This window comes from Callithrix jacchus, chromosome 14 (assembly GCF_049354715.1).
Source record: "Callithrix jacchus isolate 240 chromosome 14, calJac240_pri, whole genome shotgun sequence".
NCBI lineage: Eukaryota > Metazoa > Chordata > Mammalia > Primates > Cebidae > Callithrix > Callithrix jacchus.
The window spans coordinates 16,133,949-16,156,385 of NC_133515.1; the positions used below are offsets into that span (position 1 = coordinate 16,133,949).

Consider the following 22,437-nt stretch of genomic DNA (forward strand, 5'->3'; position numbering starts at 1 on the left):
AAGTTGTCTATTCTCAATAGGATTTCATCAAACCTTTTTTCAAAGTTCCTAGTTTCTTTACGTTGGGCTACAACATGTTCTTTTAACTCACCGAAGTTTGTTATTATCCATTCCTTGAAGAGTGATTCTATCATCAGGATGCGCTCGTTCTCCATCAAGCCTTGTTCCATTGTTGATGTGGAACTGTGATCATCTTTAGAGGGAGAGGCGTTCTGACTTTGAGTATTCTCAGCTTTTTTACGCTGGTTTCTTCCCGTCATTGTAAATTTATCCTCCTGTCGTCTTTGAAATTACCAACTTTCAGATTAGGTCTCTTGAGTGGACGTCCAGGTTGTTAGTTCCCCGGGCCAGAGCAGCGGCGTTAAAACTGATGGGGCTTTTCTGCCCAGGATTCTCCCGTCGGGCTTCCTTCTTGTTTCCGTAGTAGGCGACTCTGCCTTCCCGGGGCTCCAAACCTCGGTCAGAAGGGGAACCGGTCCCGTTTACTCTGCGCCGAGCGCTGCCGCGCCGAGGTGCCGGCGGAACCGCTGTGCGGACCACGAGAGTCGCGCTGGCGACTCGTGTGTTTCCACCACTGGGGGATCTTCTGCTTCGTGAGCGACCAGACTTTGTCTGAAAGTGTGGCGTCCTCTGGTTCTCCGCGCCTTCCCTGAGAACTGCAATCCCGGGATGTTAGCGATCGGCCATCTTGGATTGTTCCCCCCAGTCTGACAGTTTCTACAAAGCTAAGCATACTCTCAGTATATAATGCAACAGTTGCACTCGAAGGTATTTACCCGACTGATGTGAAAACTTAGGTATGTATGTGCAACAACTTGCGCTCAAATGTTTATAGCTGCTTTATCGATAATTACCAAAACATGGAAGCAACTGAGAGGTCCTTTAATAGATGGATGAATAAACAATCTATGGTATATCCATACAATGGAATATTATTTAACAATTAAAAAGGAATGGACCCTCAGTCCAAGCAACAACATGGATGCATCTTGAATGCATATTGCTAAGTGAAAGGAGGCAGCATGAAAAGACTACATACTCTATGGTGTCATTTTATGATACTCTGGAAAGAAAGAATTATAAAGATAGAAAACAGATTCATGTTCATCAGGGGATTGGAGAAGAAGAGAGGAGAAATAGGGAAAGCACACAGAATTGTTGTAGGGCCATGAAATTATTTTATAAGGCACTGCAGTGGTGGAGACATGACACTATGGATTTGCCAGTTAGGAGACTGGTAATCCCGGGACGGAATCCAGCCTGTGGCAAAAGAATCTAATTGCATTACAAATACATGGCATAACCTCATTGAAGGAGGCAGGAGAAAAGGTGCCAACTTAAGTTACTTTGGAAATGAGTGGAGTCTGCAGGACTAAAGATAAAAGAAACCATACTGTACTCCAGCTGATAAAGTTGTTTCTGATGTGCTACGAGTTAACAATGTTGATACTTCCCTACGTGTATACGTGGATTAAGATTATTAGTAAAAGATGATGGATGGTGGGAGGCAGGTTTCTCTCCGTTGGAGTAAGTGATTACAGAAAGCTGAGGGAATGCCTAGAATGAACCATGTGGTGCTCTGTTAGAGGCAGTATGAGACATTAGTCTAGTCTCATGTTTAGCTTAACATTAATACAGATGGATAACTGTGGAAATAATTCTGGATATGTGTACACACACAGGTAGACATACCCTCATATATTTCCAAACTCTGTCTGCTGAGAGGGCCTGGAATCAATGAACCCTGGTAGCAACAAAGGCACTCAGCAGCCTGATTTTGGTTTCTCATGCCATTAAAGGAAAAGAGCTCCTTGGAGAAATGGCTGAGTTTAAAGCTGAGTTTAAGGCTGAGTTGGGAAATACACCTGGAGATGACCCTGGAACCTCTTATAATGCCAGAAGATAAGAAGGAACTCAGAAAACAAAAGCATGTGGCTGGGTGCAGTGGCTCGGGCCTGTAATTTCAGCACTTTGAGAGGCCAAGGCAGGCATATCACTTAAAGTCAAGAGTTCAAGACCAGCCTGACCAACCTGATGAAACCCCATCTCAACTAAATACAAAAAAATTATCCAGGTGTGGTGGTAGGTACCTGTATTCACAGCTACATGGGAGTCTGAGGTGGGAAAATCGCTTGAGCCTGGAAGGTGGAGGTTGAAGTGAGCTGAGATTGTGCCATTGAAAAAAGAAAACAAACAAACAAACAAAACACAAAAGCATGGGGCTACATCATCAAAAGAACACAGGAGCCAACAGAAAGGGCTCTAAATGGCCAAACCCAGAACAATGTGAGCAACAAAGTAAGTAATGTAATTTGGACTATAACCCAAAGTATAAAATACTAACGGTGCGTCTATAGTGAGGTAAATCAGTGATTGAATAGCTAAATGCACAGGGTAGAATAGACAAATCTTCTTTTCAGAATTTCAAATAATTTATGTAGATACTTGCTTCTCCAAGAGGTGGGACATAACTCCCCACAAGTAAGCATAGGCTGTGCTGAGTGACTTCCTTCCAATGAGTACAGTGTGGAAAACGTTGGGGTGGGGACGGAGACTGCCTCCGCCAGGTGATGAAAGCCAGCATCAACAGTGATGTGATGGGGCAGGAATGGCACGTTACTTCTGAGCTCTTCCTCCCGAAATCCTAACCCCAGTCTAATTGTAAGAAACATGTCAGACAAAAGTAAATTGAAGGACCTTCTGCAAAATACCTGACCAGCACTCTTTAGAACTGGAGAAGTCACCAAATACAAGCAAAGTCTAAGAAACTGGCAGAGCCAAGAGGAGCTGACAGTTAAGCTGACAGGCGACTTAATATAATATATCTTGGATGGGATTCTAGGACAGAAGACAGATATTACATAAAAATGGAGGGGGCTGGGTGCGGTGGCTCATGCCTATAATCCCAGCACTTCGGGAGGCTGAGGCGGGCAGATGACTTGAGGTCAGGCGGCCAACATCGTGAAACTCTGTCTCTACTAAAAATATAAAAATTAGCTGGGCGTGGTGGCAGGCACCTGTAATCCCAGCTATTTGGGAGGCTGAGGCAGGAGAACTGCTTGAACACAGGAGGTGGAGGTAAGCTGTGAGCTTGAGATCATACCATTGTACTTCAGCCTGGGCAACAGAGCAAGACTCTGTTGAAAAAAAATATGTAAGAAGGAAATCTGAGTAAAGCCTGGACTTAATTAATAATAACTACACATCAGTGTTAGTTCATTAATTGTGATAAATGTGCCATAGGAATGTAAGATATTAACAACAGGAGAAACTGAGTGTGGGGCTATAAAAACTTGGTGTTTGCTTTGCAACTTCCTATACATCTAAAATGATTCTAAAATACAAAGTTTATTTAAAATGGAATGGATAAACACAGCTAACATTTATACCAAGGTAAAGAAAAATTTTGTTCACCAGAAATTCTCTGAATTGTATCAAAAATTTAACAATGAATTAGAAGATGTGCTTTGATGAGTGCTTCTGGAATCCAGGCTGAGCCTCCATGCTCCCTACTACAAAAGGCAAATCCTCATCCCTTAGACATGAGATAAGAAGAGGGATATGTTTTGTACAAGGATAAGTTTTGCTAGCAAGAGGAATGCAAATAAGAATTGGGAGAGGTAAGGCCCAGGAAGTCAAGGGGAGAGAGGCAAGAAAATTGTGATGAGATGTAAGAAAGCTTTCTTCTTCAGCAGAGCCTCCTTAATCAATCAAACTCTTGGTGGGTGTGCATTTTTTAAATTTTAGGAGAAAACTGGCGAAGAGGCTGAGTTTTGCATTGGGGTAAAGAAAGAGGAGTCTAAGAAGTCAAAGCTTTTAAGCCATTTTATTTAACAAAGACCTACAAGGTTCGGAGTTCTTTGGGAATTAATAGGAATCCTCAGTAGGGCCACTCAATCCCAGTCCTGGGATGGAGGATTTCAAGGCAATGGGACCTACCTGTCAAGGGGCGGAGAGAACCACCAGATGACGTCTGGATAGATGATCTAAACTGTTGGCTCGAGCTGAAAATGATCTTAATAATGAAAAGTTGAATGCGGTCTTACAACATCGGAGGGTTATTCACTAAATCAAGAGTATCATGCGGAATCACCGTTACTGCTTCTCTCCTTCTTCCCCTGTCCCCTGAAGCCAGGGTCAGGCACTGGCAAAATTATCAAGCAGACTAGGGCCACTTCTGGTTTTCTTTCCCCAGCCCACCTATTTTCAACATCCTTCTCCCTTCACTTCCCCCTCAAGCTCCAGCTCTACAAGATTTCTTATATCTTTAAGTCATGAAAACCATAATATCAATGGCTAAGTTCCAATGGCATTTGCCCTAAAAAGCAAAACCAGGGGAAAGAAGCAAATCAAGTAATTTCTAAGGCTTTTAGGCTCTGTGGTTTTAACTTGGGCTGGGAAAGGTATTCTGAGTAGGCTGTTGATATTAAAATCATGCATGACGTTCTCACTCATAAGTGGGAGTTGAACAATGAGAACACATGGACATCAACACCGGGGCCTGTCAGGGAGTGGGGCTCTAGGGGAGGGCTAGCATTAGGAGAAATACCTAACGTAGATGACAGGTTGATGGGTACAGCAAACCACCATGGCATATGTATACCCATGTAACAAACCTGCATGTTCTGCACATGTACCCGAGAACTTAAAGTATAAAAAAAAAATTCATGCACGAATGTGATGTCCCTCTAAGTGTGGCTTCTGGACCAAAAGCATCAGCATCATCCCAAAACATGTTATAAATGCCAAGTCTCAGGCCCTACCCCAGACCAACTACATGAGTAACTCAGGGTGGGCCTCGGAACCTGTATCTGAAACTTTCCAGGTGATTCTAATGCTGTCCTAAGTTTAAGAAACACTGATTTAGAACGATCCAAGATGGCCGATCGCTAACATCCCGAGATTGCAGCTCTCAGGGAAGGCGCGGAGAACTAGAGGACGCCACACTTTCAGACAAAGTCTGGCTGCTCACGGAGCAGAAGATCCCCCAGTGGAGGAAACACACGGGTCGCCAGCGTGACTCTAGTGCCGGCGCAGCTCTCGGAGCAGAGTAAACACATTTGGAGGACCCACACGGGCCCCCAGCACAATACCAGAGCCCGGCGCAGCGGCAGCGCTTGGCGCAGAGTAAACGGGACCGGTTCCCCTTCTGACCGAGGTTTGGAGCCCCGGGAAGGCAGAGTCGCCTACTACGGACACAAGAAGGAAGCCAGACAGGAGAATCCTGGGCAGAAAAGCACTATCAGTTTTAACGCTGCTGTTCTGGCCCTGGGAACTAACAACCCGGACATCCACTCAAGAGACCTAATCTGAAAGTTGGTCATTTCAAAGACAACAGGAGGATAAATTTACAATGACGGGAAGAAACCAGCGTAAAAAAGCTGAGAATACTCAAAGTCAGAACGCCTCTCCCTCTAAAGATAATCACAGTTCCACATCAACAATGGAACAAGGCTTGACAGAGAACGAGCGCATCCTGATGACAGAATCACTCTTCAAGGAATGGATAATAACAAACTTCGGTGAGTTAAAAGAACATGTTGTAGCCCAACGTAAAGAAACTAGGAACTTTGAAAAAAGGTTTGATGAAATCCTATTGAGAATAGACAACTTAGAGAGGAGTATGAGTGAATTAATGGAACTGAAGAATACAATACAGGAACTCCGAGAAGTATGCACAGGTTTAAACACTCGAATTGTTCAAGCAGAAGAAGGGATATCAGAGGTCAAAGTCCAACTTAATGAAATAAAACGTGAAGAAAAGATTAGAGAAAAAAGGATAAAAAGGAATGAGCAAAGTCTCCAAGAAATGTGGGACTATGTGAAAAGACCAAATTTACGTTTGATAGGTATACCTGAATGCGACGGAGAGAATGAATCCAGCTGGAAAATACCCTTCAGGATATTATTCAGGAAAATTTTCCTAAACTAGCAAAGCAGGTCAACATTCAACCCCAGGTAATACAGAGAACACCACAAAGATATTCCTCAAGAAGAGCAACCCCAAGGCACATAATCGTTAGATTCACCAGGGTTGAAACGAAGGAGAAAATACTAAGGGCAGCCAGAGAGAAAGGTCATGTTACCCACAAAGGCAAGCCTATCAGACTTACAGCAGAGCCCTCAGCAGAAACTCTACAAGCCAGAAGAGAGTGGGGGCCAATATTCAACATCCTCAAAGAACAGAACCTTCAGCCCAGAATTTCATATCCAGCCAAACTAAGCTTCGCAACTGAAGGAAAAATAAAATCTTTTATGAACAAGCAAGAACTCAGAGATTTTATTACCACCAGGACTGCTTTACAAGAGCTTCTGAAAGAAGAATTTATACCAACGAATGGATAAAACAGCCAGTCAACATCAAATGGCAGTAACCCTAAATATAAATTGACTAAATCCCCCAATCAAAAGACACAGCCAAAACCCAATGGCATGTTACATCCAGACCTGTTTCACATGCACGGATACACAAAGACTCAAAACAAAGGGATGGAGAAAGATTACCAACCAAATGGAGAGCAAAAATAAATAATAAATAAATAAAAAGCAGGAGTTGCAATTCTCGTATCGTATAAAATAGATTTTAAAGCAACAAAGATACAGTGGTAAAAGGATCAATGCAACAACAAGAACTAACGATCCTAACACCCAGATACGAGACTTAGATTCAATGAGACAGAAAATTAATAAGGATATCAAGGACTCGAACTCAGATCCGGAACAAGTAAACTTAATAAATATTTATAGAGCTCTCCACTTCAAATACACAAAATATACATTCTTGTCAATACCACATCACACCTACCCATAAGTTTAAATGAAACATTGATTGGCCATTATTAATACCCAATTTTTTTCAAAATAAAGCAATATTTCCATTTACTCTCCCTCTTTTTCTTCCTCTTTCTTCCTCTCCTTTACTTATTTTTTTTTCTTTCTTTCCTTCTCTCAAAAAAAAAAGAAATCAACTTGTAAACCTCTAGATCCAGGTCTGCAATGTCTCTCTCATTGCTTGATTTCCTTTCTTCCCTTCCCTCCCCCCCTCCCTCCCCGCTTCCTCCCTTCCTTCCTTCATCCCTTCCTTCCTCCCTACCGTCCTTCTTCCCTCCCTTCCTGCCTTCCTCCCCCCCCAAAAAAAAAAAAAAAAAAAAAAAGAAACACTGATTTAGTGAGTCCCAATTCTTCCCCACAAGGCCGAAGAGTGGGGTAGGGGTTGTGCACTTCGAGTGGCTCTGAAAGCTGATTGCAGGTAAGAATCACATTGGAACTTAAAAAAAAACTTTCCTTGCCTGGGCTCCATCCCCAGATGCTCTGATTCATGCACTACTTTTCAAAAGCCACCCCCCACCAGTCGTTAGACTCTGCAGCCAGCACTGAGAACCCCTGCTCCAGGATCCAATCCCAAGCCTTATCTTTTCCTCTAGGGACCCTTGCTCAAACTTGAGCTACCAAGGGCCAGCATCAGAATCCCCTGAGGCCTTTTTAAACCACCCCTGAACCTCTGATCCAGGAGACTGAGGTGGAGTCCAAAATTCTGCATTTCTAACAAGTTCCCAGGGGATGCTGAGGCTGTCAGTCCAGCAACTCCACTTTGGGAAGCATTGGTGTAAAGTAAAGTTTGGACCTGAGAGTCTGGCTGTCAGCCCCACTGCTCTCTGGCCTGCCCCAACATATACACAGATGGACTTTGAATGAACATCAGTTGGATTTGCTTGGAAATATGAAAAAGCTGGAAGGGCCTCCGTGCACTTCCTTATGAACACAGGAGCCTGTCCCTTTCCAATCTGCACATCGGCTCCTCCCCTCACCTCTCCCGTGTTGCAGTGCATGCATGGCAGGGTTGGCTAAATAATGGTTCCCAGAGGTGCATGTTCTAGTCCCTGGATCCTGCGAATGTGCCATTATATGGCAAAAGAGACTGCAGATGTGATTCAGGATCTTGAGATGGGGAGAGGATCTTGGATTATTTGGGGGTCCCTAAATGCAATTACAAGGGTCCTTATAACAGGGAGGCAGAGGGACATTTGACACAGAAGGTGATGATATCACCACTGAAGCAGGATGCTCCACTGCTGGGTTAGAAGAGGGAGCCTGAGCCATGGGCTTCTTTGTCTAGAAGGTGGAAAAGACACAGAGCAGGCTCTCCCAGTTTCCTGAGGGAGCACAGGTGGGCCCACTCCTTGATTTCGGCTCAGGAAACGGATTCAGACTCCTGACCTTCAGAACTGTGTAAAGAGATGTTTTATGCTACTAAGTTTGTGGTAATTTGTTAGCAGACACAGGAAGCTCTCTCTCTCTCTCTCTCACACACACACACACACCCCTATCCATATACCCACACACACGCATACTCTCACACACACAGCAAAAGAAGCAAGAGGCCATGGGAGAAATCAGAAATCCTACATGAGTTTATCCAACATGTTTTCCTATATCTCGCTTTCTCTCTACAATCCTGTTAAATAAGCCAGGAAGTAGTAGTAGTAGTAGTATACCCATTTTACAGATGAGGAAGCAGTTTTGGCCACTGTCCATTGCTAGCGGGTAGGCAATTTGGGACCGAACCCAGAATCTGAGGTCCTGTCTCCTGTTTTCTCAAGCTCCGCCCCTCTGCTGTCTTAGCATATCCGAGTCCATTTCCCCTGCTGAGAATAACGATTCACTCTCTGCTGAACACCTGTGAGGAATTACTCCAGTGCCTCCCTCGCTAACCTGTTGTTCATCACTCCATCAGTTAGCAGGAATTAAATCACTGCTGCTCAGAAATTGCCAGGGCATCTGCTTACCATAACTGTCTCCAGGGAGACAGGCTCTCTGACATTGCAGCCACCTCTCTTCTTAGCCAGGGCCCTGGATTACCTTTGAAGACATTTAGAAAAGGAGTTGGAACAGAAGCATAATGCTAGATGAAACTGCCTTTCAGAAGACTTCGCCATTCAAGCCTGTTGAACCTAAGGGTTTCAAACATGTCTCCCCCACTTGCCAGTCATTGCTTGTCCTGATTCAGAGACTTGAGTCTATCCAAGGAGTTGGATAGAGAGCAACTTGTCGTGGGTCAGACATGATCTTTTTGGCAGGCCAGGCACTGGGAGAGAAGCCCATAAGCAAACTGATCTCAAAGGTAAAGTGGCAACATATGGGTTTCCTCGGGGGATGTGTGTCTCCAACACTAACAGAGTTGCCCACATTCTGCAAAGCAGAGGACAAAATCCATTTGCCACAACAGAGGTGTTGGTGGAGTCACCTGGACTCACCCACCTTGCAGATGGAGGCTTTTTACCTGATTATGGGAACTTGGCCTGTTAAGAGTCTAACCAGATCTGGCTGGGCGCGGTGGCTCACGCCTGTAATCCCAGAACTATGGGAGGCCAAGGCAGGTGGATCACGAGGTCAGGAGTTCGAGACCAGCCTGATCAACATGGTGAAACCTCATCTCTACTAAAAATACAAAAATTAGCTGGGCATGGTGGCACACACCTGTAATCCCAGGTATTCAGAAGACTGAGGCAGGAGAATTGCCTGAACCTGGGAGGCAGAGGTTGCAGTGAGCCAAGATCGTGCCACTGCACTCCAACCTGGGCAACAGAGTGAGACTCCATCTAAAAAAAAAAAAAAAGAGTCTAACAAGATCTAAGTGATTGGAGAACCATCTTAAGAGCAAGAAAGGCAAAAACAGCTTCTTGGGGTGGTAGTAAGGGCAAGACGGCTTCACGGCACATCTTGGAGAATGTTTGCTTGTGTGTGGCCCTGTGCCCAGCTCTGGCTTCTTTCTGAGGAGCAGCAAGGGGAACAGCATTAGAAATTGTCTATTAGTAGGGAAATAGAAAAGTTCTTGCAGTTAAAGTTCATATTTAGGCAGCATTTCTGTTTAAATAACGTGGTATTTTATAGGCTCTATGCTATTCAGTCAGCATTTGGAACAGGTCCTACAACGTCATGGCTCCTGCACCTGAGGAAGAGCAGTGTGAAAGAGAAGGATGTGTGTCTATTCTAGTGCACTTTGGGATTGGATGAACACAGCTGTGCTGTGTGCACCAGCCTTGCTTTAATCACAGAAAGCTCTGATCACAGGTCACCCTCACCAGCAGCAGACATAGATGTGAAATCAACATCACATCTGTCAGTTCATGTGATCTCACAGCAACTCCATGAGTAACGCCAATTTCCCTCATTTTGTGAAAGAGGAAATAGTTTTTAAGAAACTTGCCCAAGGTCAGCAGCTAGAAAATGGCAGAGCTGGGATTTGAACCCAAAGCCTTGGCCAGAGTTCCCATCTACTCTAACATACACATCCATAACAAGCACAGGCTTCCCTCTCGCTCTCTTCTGATCTTTACTATCTCCATCTGAGAGTCAGGGAAGGAATCTACACTCTCTGCCCTCAGCCCCACCACTCACATTCCACTTTATTTTCATCAGAAGCTATCTGACCCTTAGAAAAAGTGAAAGAGACGAAGCAATGAAAAGTTGCAGAACTCACCCAATGCCATCCAACTACACAGACTCCAGTGGTTTGGCTCCAAGGCCCAGACTCTTAACTGTTATGCTAAATTAGGGATAAAAATAGATCTACCATTTGGGTTATTTTTCACTTTTAATGAGGAAAATGTATTCCAAGTTTAATGCCTGCCACATAATAGGCTGTCAATAAACACCATCTAGTATTATTGCTACCACTAAATATCAATGAACACAAGATTGCCATGCTGACCACTATTGGGTTTTTACTCTCTTCTATTTCTTTTGTAACATCTCACTTTTTATTGCTTTCTCAGTGTTCATACATTTTAAGATTTTAGCATATTTTACATGTAATTCAAAGGTCTCATAAAGGAGACATGTCTTGAGTTGTCTGCTGCAGGCCATGTTTGTACCTCGTAACCCAGTGTACTAGGACTAGGGGTTGACCCAGACACAATCACAAATCAGGTTAAGCTGATCAGATTCTCTCTCTCAGGAGTTTGGAATCGAGAGTATGAGATACTGAGAAAAGATGGTTGCTTGACCTGAGGTCTTGTAGAACTGGGTAAATCAAAGCCACCTTTACACCAGAGCTACAGTGGAGCAGAGAACCCACCACTTTGCCAGGAGAGATGTAGAAGAATGAAGCAGACTTGGGCACAGAAGAGAAGCCATGTGATTTCATTCAAGGTGAAGGAGTAGCTTCAATCTCAGAGTTCAGTTCCAGCCTACAGATGGCCTATTTTTTATGTCCCTGTATTCTGAGAGCTTGCCTGAAGTAAACTTCACCTAACTTCTATTTTGCTTGTGCTAGTTTGAGTTTGAGTGCATCCTTGCAATAAACTTGAGATTAGCTCTGGCTTTCCTGCAGAGTAAACTCCTGGAGCCCCATGAGGGCTCTTTGACAGGATCTTGGCAGTTTAAGTTGGGAGGATATCTAGTGCAGTGGTCCTCACAGAAAGATCTGCAGCCTCCCACAGAGATGCACAGACACTTGGAGATCTGCAAAAACTGAGCTTTTCTTATACTAATACTAAGCACGATGCTTAGTATTCATGATCATGAATGGGTAAAAGACCTATTCAAAGTGTGAGGGGGGTTTATGGATTTAATATGACATGTGAAAATCTATTGATACAATTTGAAATTTCTCTTTGCCACAAACATTTAAGAAATTCTCACTTTTAAGCATTGGTATACTATCAGAGAATATCCATAATTGTCTGGAAAGGAGTATCTAAAATACTCCTCCCTATACCAACTACATAGCTAGTGAGGGTGGATCTTTTTCATGAACATCAGCTAAAACAGATGGAATGTGGAAAAACATGTGAGAATCCACTTGGCTTCTGTTGAACCAGATGTTCAAGATACTTTATTGCTTTAAATTAATTCACAAATACTTTAATAATATCTCAGTTTTGGGCTGCGCATGGTGGCTCATACCTGTAATCCCAGCACTTTGGGAGGCCAAGGTGGGTGGGTCACATAAAGCCAGGAGTTCAAGACCAGTCTGGCCAAGATGGCAAAACCCTGTCTCTACTAAAAATACAAAAATTAGCTGGATGAGGTGGTACATGGCTATAATCCCAGCTACTCAGGAGGCTGAGGTATGATAATCGCTTGAACCCAAGAGGCAGAGGTTCTAATGAGCTAAGATCACACTTTTGCACTCCAGCCTGAGTGAGAGAGCAAGACTCTTTCTCAAAAACAAACAAACGAAAAAAACAGAAAAACCTCAGTTTCAATTTTGAATATGGTAAGTATAGATAGATAAAAGGCTCTTTAAGTTTCTCGAAAATTAAGACACTAAAGAGGTCCGCAAACCAAAAATTTTAATAATGCCTGATCTAGTCCAACCACCCCCGTGGCTCAGGAGAAACTTCCGCAGCATTCTGGAGGCTGGTCACCTAGCATCAGCACAATCTTTTTCTGGAATAGGAAGTTCATTATTTTTCCAGCGATTCCATTTTATACATTGACATGAAATCTGTGTCCTTGTGACCGTCTCCTAGTAGTCCCACTTCTAGCCACAGAAAATGGGCGTAGTGATGTCTTCCAGGCATCTTCACCTGTTGTAAGGCAGCCATCTGGCCTCCCCTTTTTAGAGAAAGCTGCCCAACTCCTTTGGCCTTTCTCCTCTAACTTGGTTAGTGAATCCTTCATCATCCACTTGCCCAGATTTGTACTAATTCCAGGTTTTCAGGTCCAAGCACCTTTCTTTTTTATTTCTTCCAAGGTTAAGGGTATTTTTTAGATAGCGATGTTTTTATAAACCTGGCCTGAGAAGGGTTGAGAGCCTCCTCAGTAAATGTTAACCAGATTCAGCCATGCACTTCTGGGTTTTGTACTTCTTGGTATACCTCCATGCGCTTCTGTGAGCACCCTCCCATTTCCTGCAATGATAGATTTGTGACCTCCTCCTTTCCCCTCCCTTGCCTCTCCTGGGAAGGGGAAGACTTCTGCAGACCCACATGAGGCAGGCCTGTACTTGCCAATGAAGCTCATGACAGGTGAGGGAGCCCCCCCCCCGCCCAGGGTTTCAGGATTAGCAGCCCAGTGGTTGCCCCCACCCCTCTTCTACAACTTTGCATTTCTTTGTAAGGGGATGATATTTTGATCTCCGTATGTCTGTTTCCTATGTCCATCTCTCGTGCCATCTCGTACCCAGACAAGGAAAGGGATGTTACTTACTAGTTTCTCTGAAATTCTGATTTTCTTTCTTAAATTATTTCTTAAATAATTTCCTTAAATTATAGGCTTAAAATACTAATCTAAATCTTGGAATTAGCAAACTTCGAATGATCATAAACTCACAAAGACACACTCTGGCATCAACCTTGACCACTGATAGATTCCTTGGGACAGATGTTAGGGAATTAGTTCTCATGGAAATGAGAGCACTTTAAAAAGAAAATGTATTTGGTAAGATGAGAAGCAGACTGTCCTGTGAGTAGGGGAGAGGGAGCTGGGGGCGGAGGACAAGAGCTCTCCCTGCTCGCTGAGAACAAGGCCTGTGACACATGTCCACATAGAGACAGCCATCTGGAGGCAGCTGAATATAAGCTCTTTATTACTTGACATTCAGTCCTGCCTTCTTTACGCTGAGAGACTGCCTTTTTACCTTCTAAAACTTCCATCCCTGATATGCTGCAAGGGTGATGTTATGCATTCTTTTTTGTTGTCATTTTTTTTTTTTAACTTTTATGATTCCTGAGATTATAGCAGCCACTTGAATCTCCTATGCTGAGGCCAAGACACCTAAACTTGATCCAAGATACTGACCTGGAAACAGCCTGGCCCTTGGATACAGAGACAGAGGGCAGATTCATGAATATTGGGCACTTTAAAAAGCATGAATATGTAAAATCACAGGTTGTCACGCAAGACTGAAAAGGAAGAGTGAGAAGAGAGGGCAGTCAGGACAAACCCTATTGTACAAAAAATCAAGTGAGGCGGAAACAAGGAGATGAAAGTCGATTGTGGCAACAATAACCGCAAATAAATAGGAAGGGAGAATATAAAGGGAATCCAGCCCATACCATGAAATCTCTTATTCCCATTTATCATCTGAGGAGATTCCAGGGGCACCCAGTTAATGACTTTTTGCAATTTGTGCTCTATCTTGATTTTAACTGATTTCCTAGAAACCCTTGGTAGACTAGCATATCATTTGCAGTCAGATGAGTCTTCCAGAACAAACACAGCTCCAGCCAGCGTTCTGTAAAATCTACTAAAGATAGTTGTGTGACTCTTTGAGAGGCACATGTGGCCCTCCAGCAGTCACGGGGGTTTTCCATGCAAAAACTGCAAAAGTGATTTAGCACAGTGTTAGCAGTAGCTTGACATTTTCCTCACCAGCGATTGCAATGTGACCTTTTGGGAGGCTGTGCTTGCCTGAGGGAGGGAAGACTCCTGGGACTTCACAGAGATTGCAATAGATTGATTATTATTGGGGACAGTGATGCTCGCCTCATAATAAACTTATTAATCTCCCCCCATCTCCACTGTACTTCCCTGGTATAATTTCCTTCCAGGCTTCAGGAAAGTATTAAAAAGGTTTAATGTAATTCAGAGTAGGATCAAAAGTATTTTAAAGTTCAAACGGAACTATTTGAAAGCAAAATTCCTTATGCAACAACAGAAAAATGCAGGCTTGGTGTTGGAAGGCCTGGCGGTCATTTATATGCATCTCCTACTGTGGGGCTCAGGGACAAAGGCCCTTCCTGAGTCAAACAGAAATAATCACACCTGCTTCACATAATGACCATAGAAAGTAAACTAGAGAATAGGGTTTTGCTTGCCTGGGACAGGCTGGGCACTTAGAAGACCTTCAGTTCTTTTGTCCCCCTCTTTCATGCCTTCTCCCTCCCTCTGGCTCACTGACAGACAATCCAATGAGTTATTCAGCCAGATTAAAGTGACCCTTCATTTAATCAAACAAATGTTTGGCATCTCTGCTTTACACAAAGTATCATGGTAACAACAACTAATGTTTATATGCTGCCATGTACTTTAGGATATGCCTTCAAATACATGATCTACGACCGAGCATTTTGCCTACACTAAACAAGCTAAAGCTTAGTGCCATCACACGTCACACCCCCTTTTAGGAACTCAGATATGTGTAATGAAGCCATCCATAATTTTGCCAGCTCATCTTGTCAATGTGACTCAGCTAGTCTGAATGCCAAATATGCCAATAAAGGAGGAGTGTCGCTTACCTGGGAGTTAGCCCATTTGACAATGCGGTGTCAGTGTTGAATTACGGTTGCTGACTCTGGCCGCAGGACAGCAAGATTGGAATCTGTCTCTGGGGTCCTCCTCACTCTACTTCATGGAGCTCTTCATTTTATTAATTACGGTGTTCATGCTTTTTCCTCTCAGGAAAACAGAGTGATAGACACTTTTATACTGAAGACTTAGAAACTTAATGATTCGTCCTTCCCAGGACTAGAACCAAGTCTCTTCATCTTCATCCCATTTCTAGGGTTCCGTAAATGTCAATGTTTGTCTAGGTTCTGTTCTAGACACAAGACTTGCCACCATCTTCCCGGGGAACATCTCCACATCTGGAGTCAGAGATCTCCTCAGATCACCTCTGGCCAACTCTTTGTCCCAAGCTTCAGGCCTACCAATAGATATCCAACTGTCTACAGCTCTTCTTGGGTGTCACTAGCCCTGCAAATTCATTGAGCCATCACATCGAGCTCCACTCCTGTCACTTTCTGCCGTATGAATATGGCACCGTCCACCCAGATGCTGAACCAAAAACCTAGACACCATCTCACTCCAGCCTCTGTCTCATTTTCTGCAGCCAGTCCACAAGTCTTGTCCATTCTACCTCCTGAGTGTCTTTTGAGCTCTGTTCACATCTCTCCATTCCTGCCAATACTACCCTAGTCAAACTTCCATCATCTCTCCCTAGAATATTACAGTGACTTCCAGTTAATATCATTGCTTCCTGTCCAGGTAATTTGAAACAAAATTGGAGCGGGGCATGGTGGCTCACACCTATAATCTCAGCATTTTGGCCGGGTGACGCTGGTGGATCGCTTGAGCTCAGGAGTTCAAGACCAGCCTGAGTGAAATGATGAAATCCCGTCTCTACAAAAAGTACAAAAATTAGCTAGGTTTAGTGGTGCATGCCTCTAGTCCCAGCTACTGGGGGGGCTGAGGTGAAAGGATTCCTTGAGGAGGTCACAGCTGCAGTGAGCCCTGTTTGCACAACTGCATTCCAGCCTTGGGGACAGAATAAGACCCCGTCTCAAATAATCATCATCATCATCATAATAATGATAATACCTACAGTGATTCCCCTCCTCCGCACCACGTACCTTTTATCTCTTTACCCCTTTGTACTACATTTTGAGAAGATTCCTTGGCCTGACTCTAGCACATGAATTTACTACTCAGCAGTTTATTTCCAATAAATCTAATTAGTTATTATTTGAAACCTTCCTTTATTACTCTGAGGACATAAATTGTATTTATTTTAAAGCACCGTTCTATTTGTTCTATTAACTCAGTTTCCCTAGGTGTAAGTTTTCTGTTAAGTTTGCTGTCTCTCATGGTGACGGTCCCTTTCAAGTTGTTTATGATTCTCAGTTGTGGGCTCAACTTTACCCTTGGAAGTCCCTGCTAGATTGGTTGCCCCTCTGTGCCCAGCAGGGAGGGGAGGCAGAGGAATCCGCTGGGGTTTATGCTACACACTGTTTTCAGGGAGAGCTGAAGAAAGCCAGGCCAGGTCACTGGGCTAGGGTGACCTATTCCTTGCAGTCTATTTCAGACACTGGGTACTGCCTCGTCTCTCTGACCCAGGCAATGCTGGATGTGGTAACAAACACTCTTTGCCAAAGCCTAGCTCACATCAGGGTGTGTGATGTTGGAGTGGACCTGTTTGGCAGTTCTGGCTGTGGAACCCCGCAGACTCTCCCGGGGCCTCCTCCTGGCTTCTGCAAGTCTAGACTGCTGGTGTGGCTTCTGCCTTCTGTGTTTATATTTTTCTGTGGCAGCCAGTGCTGTCTTAATCCAATATCCTTCACTCATAATCTTGGAGCCTTTTCGATATCTTAATATTTTTTGAGAAATAGGCGTTTTTATTTCAATGGAATTCAGTATGTCATTATTTTTACTCTTATGTTTAATGCTTTTTGTCTCCCAAGAAATATTTTTCCTGCCCAAAAGTCCTGAAGATGTTCTCCTACTTTTATTTCTAAAAAATTTGATTTTTTTTTTTAATTTAAGCTCTTATCCAATTTGAGATAACTTTTGTGCTGATTGTTTTCCCATCTGAATAACTAGTTTTTGTAAAACCGTTTGTTGAAAAATGATTCTTTCTCCTACTAAATTATCTTGGCACCTTTGTTGAAATCTACATCTATGTGTTGGTTTATTTCTGGACATTCACTCTGTTCCATTGATCTACATGTCTATTCTTACAACAGTACCACACCGTCTTGCTTATAGAAATTTGTGATGTATCCTGAACTCAGCTAGGAGTTCCAACTCCCTTCTTTTTTTTCTTTTATTTTCTTTCCTTTCTTTCTTTCTTTTTTATTTTTTTCTTTTTGAGAAAGAGTCTTTCTCTGTTTCCCAGCTAGAGTGCAGTGGCACTATCTCGGCTCACTGCAACCTTCAGCTCCCAGGTTCAAGTGATTCTCAGGCCTCACCCTCCTGAGTAGCTGGGGCTACAGGCACATGCCATCACAGCCAGCTAATTTTTGTATTTTCAGTGGAGATGGGGTTTTACCATGTTGGCTAGGCAGGTCTTGAACTCCTGACTTCAGGTGATCCAACCCCCTCAGCCTCCCAAAGTGCTGGAATTACAGACATGAGCCACCACACCCAGACCATCTTCTTCTTTTTTAAATTGTGTTGATAATTCTGGATTAGTTGCATTATGTTATCAAGTTTAGAATTATGTTGTCAATCTGTACCTAAAACTTACGAATTTACAGAGTTTTGATTGGGATGGTGCTGACTCTATTCACCACTGCACGAGGAGTATGAAAATCTTTCAACAATACACTTTCATTTCCCCTCCCACTGTTTGCACTACGGTTATCAAACATTTTATTTCTACATGTAAGCCCCATGATATTGTTATTTTCATATTAAACTGAACATTTTCTTGTGAGAAAGTTTTTTTAAAGAAAAAAAGCATATCTATCATTTCTGCTGCTTTCCATTCCTTTTTAATAATCTGAGTTTTCCTCTGCAATCATTTTTTAATAACCCCGAAGAACTTATTTTAATATTGCTTATAGGATTTTTTTTCTGCTGGCAAAGAATTATCTCAGTTTTTCTTGGCTGTGTTGTTGAATGCCTGGGTTTTGTTGTTTTCCTTTGAAGAGCATTGACTTCCGTTTTGGCAAGCCGTTAAGTTACTTGCAGATCTGTTTGACAAAAGAATCCTCAAAACAAAGTCTTGTTTTTAAGGATTGTTATTGTGAGTCTAGAGTGGCCTTTATGCAAGTTTAGTTCTACTAACTGCCCTGATCAATCTGGGTCACTGTTGTGTGTTCCCAATATTCAGTGATTTCTCCATTTTGACTGATCAGAGCAGATGTTTCTAAGCCTTGTGCAAAGTTTGGGTGTATCTCAGCTTATATCTCCCTGGTAGCTCTCTGCGCAGCACCATGGAGGCTCACCTTCCATGTGCATTCTCAGTATTCAGCAACAGACTCAAGGGGACTCCTATGCAGCATTCTTGAAATCTTTCATTCTGTAGCTCCCTCTTCTGCAGTCCTTGGTTCTGAAAATCCTAACTACTTCATCCTCCCTGAACTCCAAGCTCTGTGTCTTCATGTCAGTGAGATTGCTGCCCTCTGTTTGGGTTCCCTTCCCTGGTTGGCAGTCTGAAAAATGCCTCCAAGCAGCAAATGATAGGGATGTATGTGGAGCTCCCTCATTTGTTTCCTTTCTGTCAGGGGCATAGTCCCACACTGGTCATTGTCCAATGTCTGCGCCCAGTTGTCTTCCATGTTATGTCCAGTTTTCTAAGTTCTTTATGACCGAAGAGCTTGTCTGGTACCAGTTACTTCATCATGCCTGGAAGCAGAGGTACCTGTACTGTTACTATCTCACATAAGCGTCATAGCTTGAACAGCATCTGCAGCTCTATGATCTGATTCCTAAAGACAGAGAAATACTTCAGATCCTACCTCCTGCAAAGCACAATGCCATTATCCATGGGGCATTAACTATTGTGAATTAGTTGTAATGTATAAGCACATAAATGTGCAAAATAATTTCTCTGACTGTTATAATTTTGTTAAAATCTTTAAGACATGATGGGATGAGCATCTCTACGTTATAGTTAGAGCTACTTCCCAACACTATAGTTTTAATTTCTGTCACATAAGGTTTTCGCATCAAGGTTTTGTCATCGTTTTGTATGTGTGTGTGTTTGCTTATAATGGAATTTTGCTTGTGTGCCAGTGCAGTACACTTTCTACACAAAATCTGCATGATAATGGGTTGAGTGCGGTGGCTCACACCTGTAATACCAGCACTTTGGGAGGCAAAAGCAGGCAAATAACCTGACATCAGGAGTTTGAGACCAGCCTGGCCAACATGGCGAAAACTTGTCTCTACTAAAAATACAAAAATTAGCCAGATGTGGTGGTGCATGCCTGTAGTCCCAGCTACTTGGGAGGCTGAGGCAGGAAATTTGCTTGAACCTGGGAAGTAGAGGTTGCAGTGGCCTGAGCTTGCACCACTGCACTCCAGCCTGGGTGACAGAGCCAGATTCTGTCTCAAAAAAAAAAAGAAGAAATTCACACAGTAATATTCTGGCTGAGGTTGGTTACCCCGCCCTCACCATACTGGGACCTGTGCCCATGCAGGGGATGTCAGCATGTTTGCCATCCAGTTCTGGTTCTTTTCATAACTGAGAGTTGGATGACCTGCCTCTTGCCACCTCATGCTTATTTCTCATTTACTGATTAAATTTCTGTCCCACATTTTCCTTCCATTGGGCTTCTGCTTTTGTTTTTTGGGGTTTTGTTGTTTTTGTTTTTGGTTTTTTTGCTTGTTTGGCTGGTTGGATTTTTTGGTTTTGCCTTTTGGCTCCCAATACTACCTTGTTCCATCACACTTTCTCTAGTTTAAAACTGAGGGTTGGGCTTGGCTGTATTGACTTACTTGTCTTTCAAAATATTAATTTATTTATTTTAGAGGGAGGATCTCTGTCACTCAGGCTGGAGGGCAGTGGTGTAATCATAGCTCACTGAAGCATTAGCCTTTTTAGTAGATGGGACTACAGGCATATGCCACCATGCCTGCTAATTTTTTAAAAAAAATTTGTAGGGACAGATCACTATGTTGCTCAGGCTGGTCTCAAGCAATCCTCCCGCCTCAGCTTCCTAAGGTGCTGGGATTGCAGGCATGAGGCACCGCACCTGGCCTGATGTTTATTTGTTTATTGATCTTCACCTGCGTCTTCTTGTGCTTCAGCTGCATCTCACCAGGGCTGGTCCTGGAGAGAAGAAAATAGCAGGTGGTGCCCTCCCCCACACTCATCTCAGCCTTCTTCCTCTGATACTCTTCTTTCTGCATTCCCCTGTTGCCAGGATCCAGCTCCCCAATTCTATACAGAGGGTCAGACCTCCCAACATGGCTTATGCCTGAGCCTGGCAATGTCCTTTCTTTCCAACCATTCTCATCTCCTCTTCAGCAAAACTGAGCTATTCTCTATGCCAGTTGTTCCCTGCTGCAGCCTCACCCTTAGAAAACTGGACTGATCTTAAGGATAATTGACTAATAGTGGCCCCCAGCACACTTAGTTCCGTAGGGGAGGAGAAACCCAATGAAATGACTTCCTGTCAGCATGTCAGGCACAGGAATGAAGAAGCTAAGAAAGTCGTTCTGGGGCTGCCCTTCATGAGAGCTTCTCTGTTCCCATCTCCATCTTGGCCCCTTTCAGCTTAGTACCGAATTCAGAGAATAGAACCACTGAATTGACCACAGAGTTTACCAAAAGACACACACCTCTAAGAATGAAAGTGGCAACTTTAACAGTACATTTGAAGGCTGAAAATTATAGTCCAGGAAGTGCTATAGATTTTGCCATTTCTGTTTGATATGGAAGTTGATTATATCAATAAAAAGGGTTTAAATTCACTCTTTTCTAGAGGCACGGAGCTGGGGTGAGGGATTTGTCTATACAACATGGCCTGGATAGCTTTAATAATTGATGTTGAAATAGCCTCCCAACTATTTGAATGTCTAATGTCTGTGGGGAAATTGAAAGGCCTTGTTTTGTTGGCAGTAATAATAATTGGATGTGCAGCAACAGGGTATGAATGACCAAAGTCCACTCTGGGCTCTGCATTTTTGCCATCATCAGGAATTTTGATGAAAAAAACAAAAGCTGATCTGGAAAAACAATTTGTACCAAAGCTCTTTATATAAATGATTGATTTCACCCAAATTCATAGTCAGTGGTATTTAATCAGTCCTTTTCATTGAGATGTTTGACAATTAGTCTTGGGCCAACTAAACATTCATTTGATCTAGATGTCAGACTTTCATGAAACTGAAGCTGATTCTTTCAAACAGAGCAAATTCTAGCCAATGTTTTCTTCTCTAAAATTCTCCCAAAGGTATTTATTTTAAGTTTCTCTCAATACCAGAGGCAGGAGTGACTAATTGGGCTTGTAAAGAAGCATTTATCCTCTGGAATTGTATTCTATTCTCTTGGAGTATCTAAATGCTTATGGCTCTTTTTCATGCTGTGTAAAATATGACTTGCTCCACAGAAAGCTCATATAAGGAATCAGAATGCTCGGTATAATCAAGTGGAGCCGCTGAGATGTGAGCTCTTGAAGGAGGCAGCACTTCCTGTTGGATCCAAGTCTGATCTTGAGTTTCACGATGAAGGTCTGGGCGTGGTGAGGAGTGGGAGGACAGTTGGTGGAAGGAGAGCCCCTCGATGTAGACAAAGCGCCTTAATGTTAAGATTAGCCAGAGGCCCCGGCCATTTAATGAGGAGGCTTATTGCTTCTTCTTGATGGAAATGAATGCTCTTACTTCTCCCAGTCAAGTTCCAGTATTGCTGTCCATGTGCTATTTGAAGTATCTGAACCCTCCCAGATGCCAGTCTCTGTGGGTGTAAGACAGGAAATGCAAAGTGGGTTTGGCCCAAGTACAAACATGTGAACTGTAACAGAGAAAGCTCTGTGGGATGGCCCCTATTATTTTTATACTGTTTCAGGTTAGGTGTTGAATGGTGAGTAGCCCAGCTCTGGAAATTTTGGAGCATCAGGCTCCAAAATTTTTTTTTTGTCACTTTGGGTCTTAAGTGACAAAGTCCTAATTTAAGGACTAAAATTGAACTAATTTGTGCAACTGATTTAAGCAAGCAACTAATTTAATTCATTGGGAAGATTATGGGATATCTCACACAGGATCATGAAAGGCACAAGCAGGGCCCAACAGGTCCCTAGGATGCCCACTCTCATCTCTCCGCTT

General features: G+C 43.2%; 1 pseudogene; it reads right to left on the reverse strand.

The window, feature by feature from the left end:
* LOC100407966 (small ribosomal subunit protein eS7 pseudogene) overlaps nt 1-20,523 on the reverse strand; it is a 61,637-nt pseudogene extending 41,114 nt beyond the window's left edge.
* Nucleotides 20,524-22,437: the final 1,914 nt, after the last annotated feature.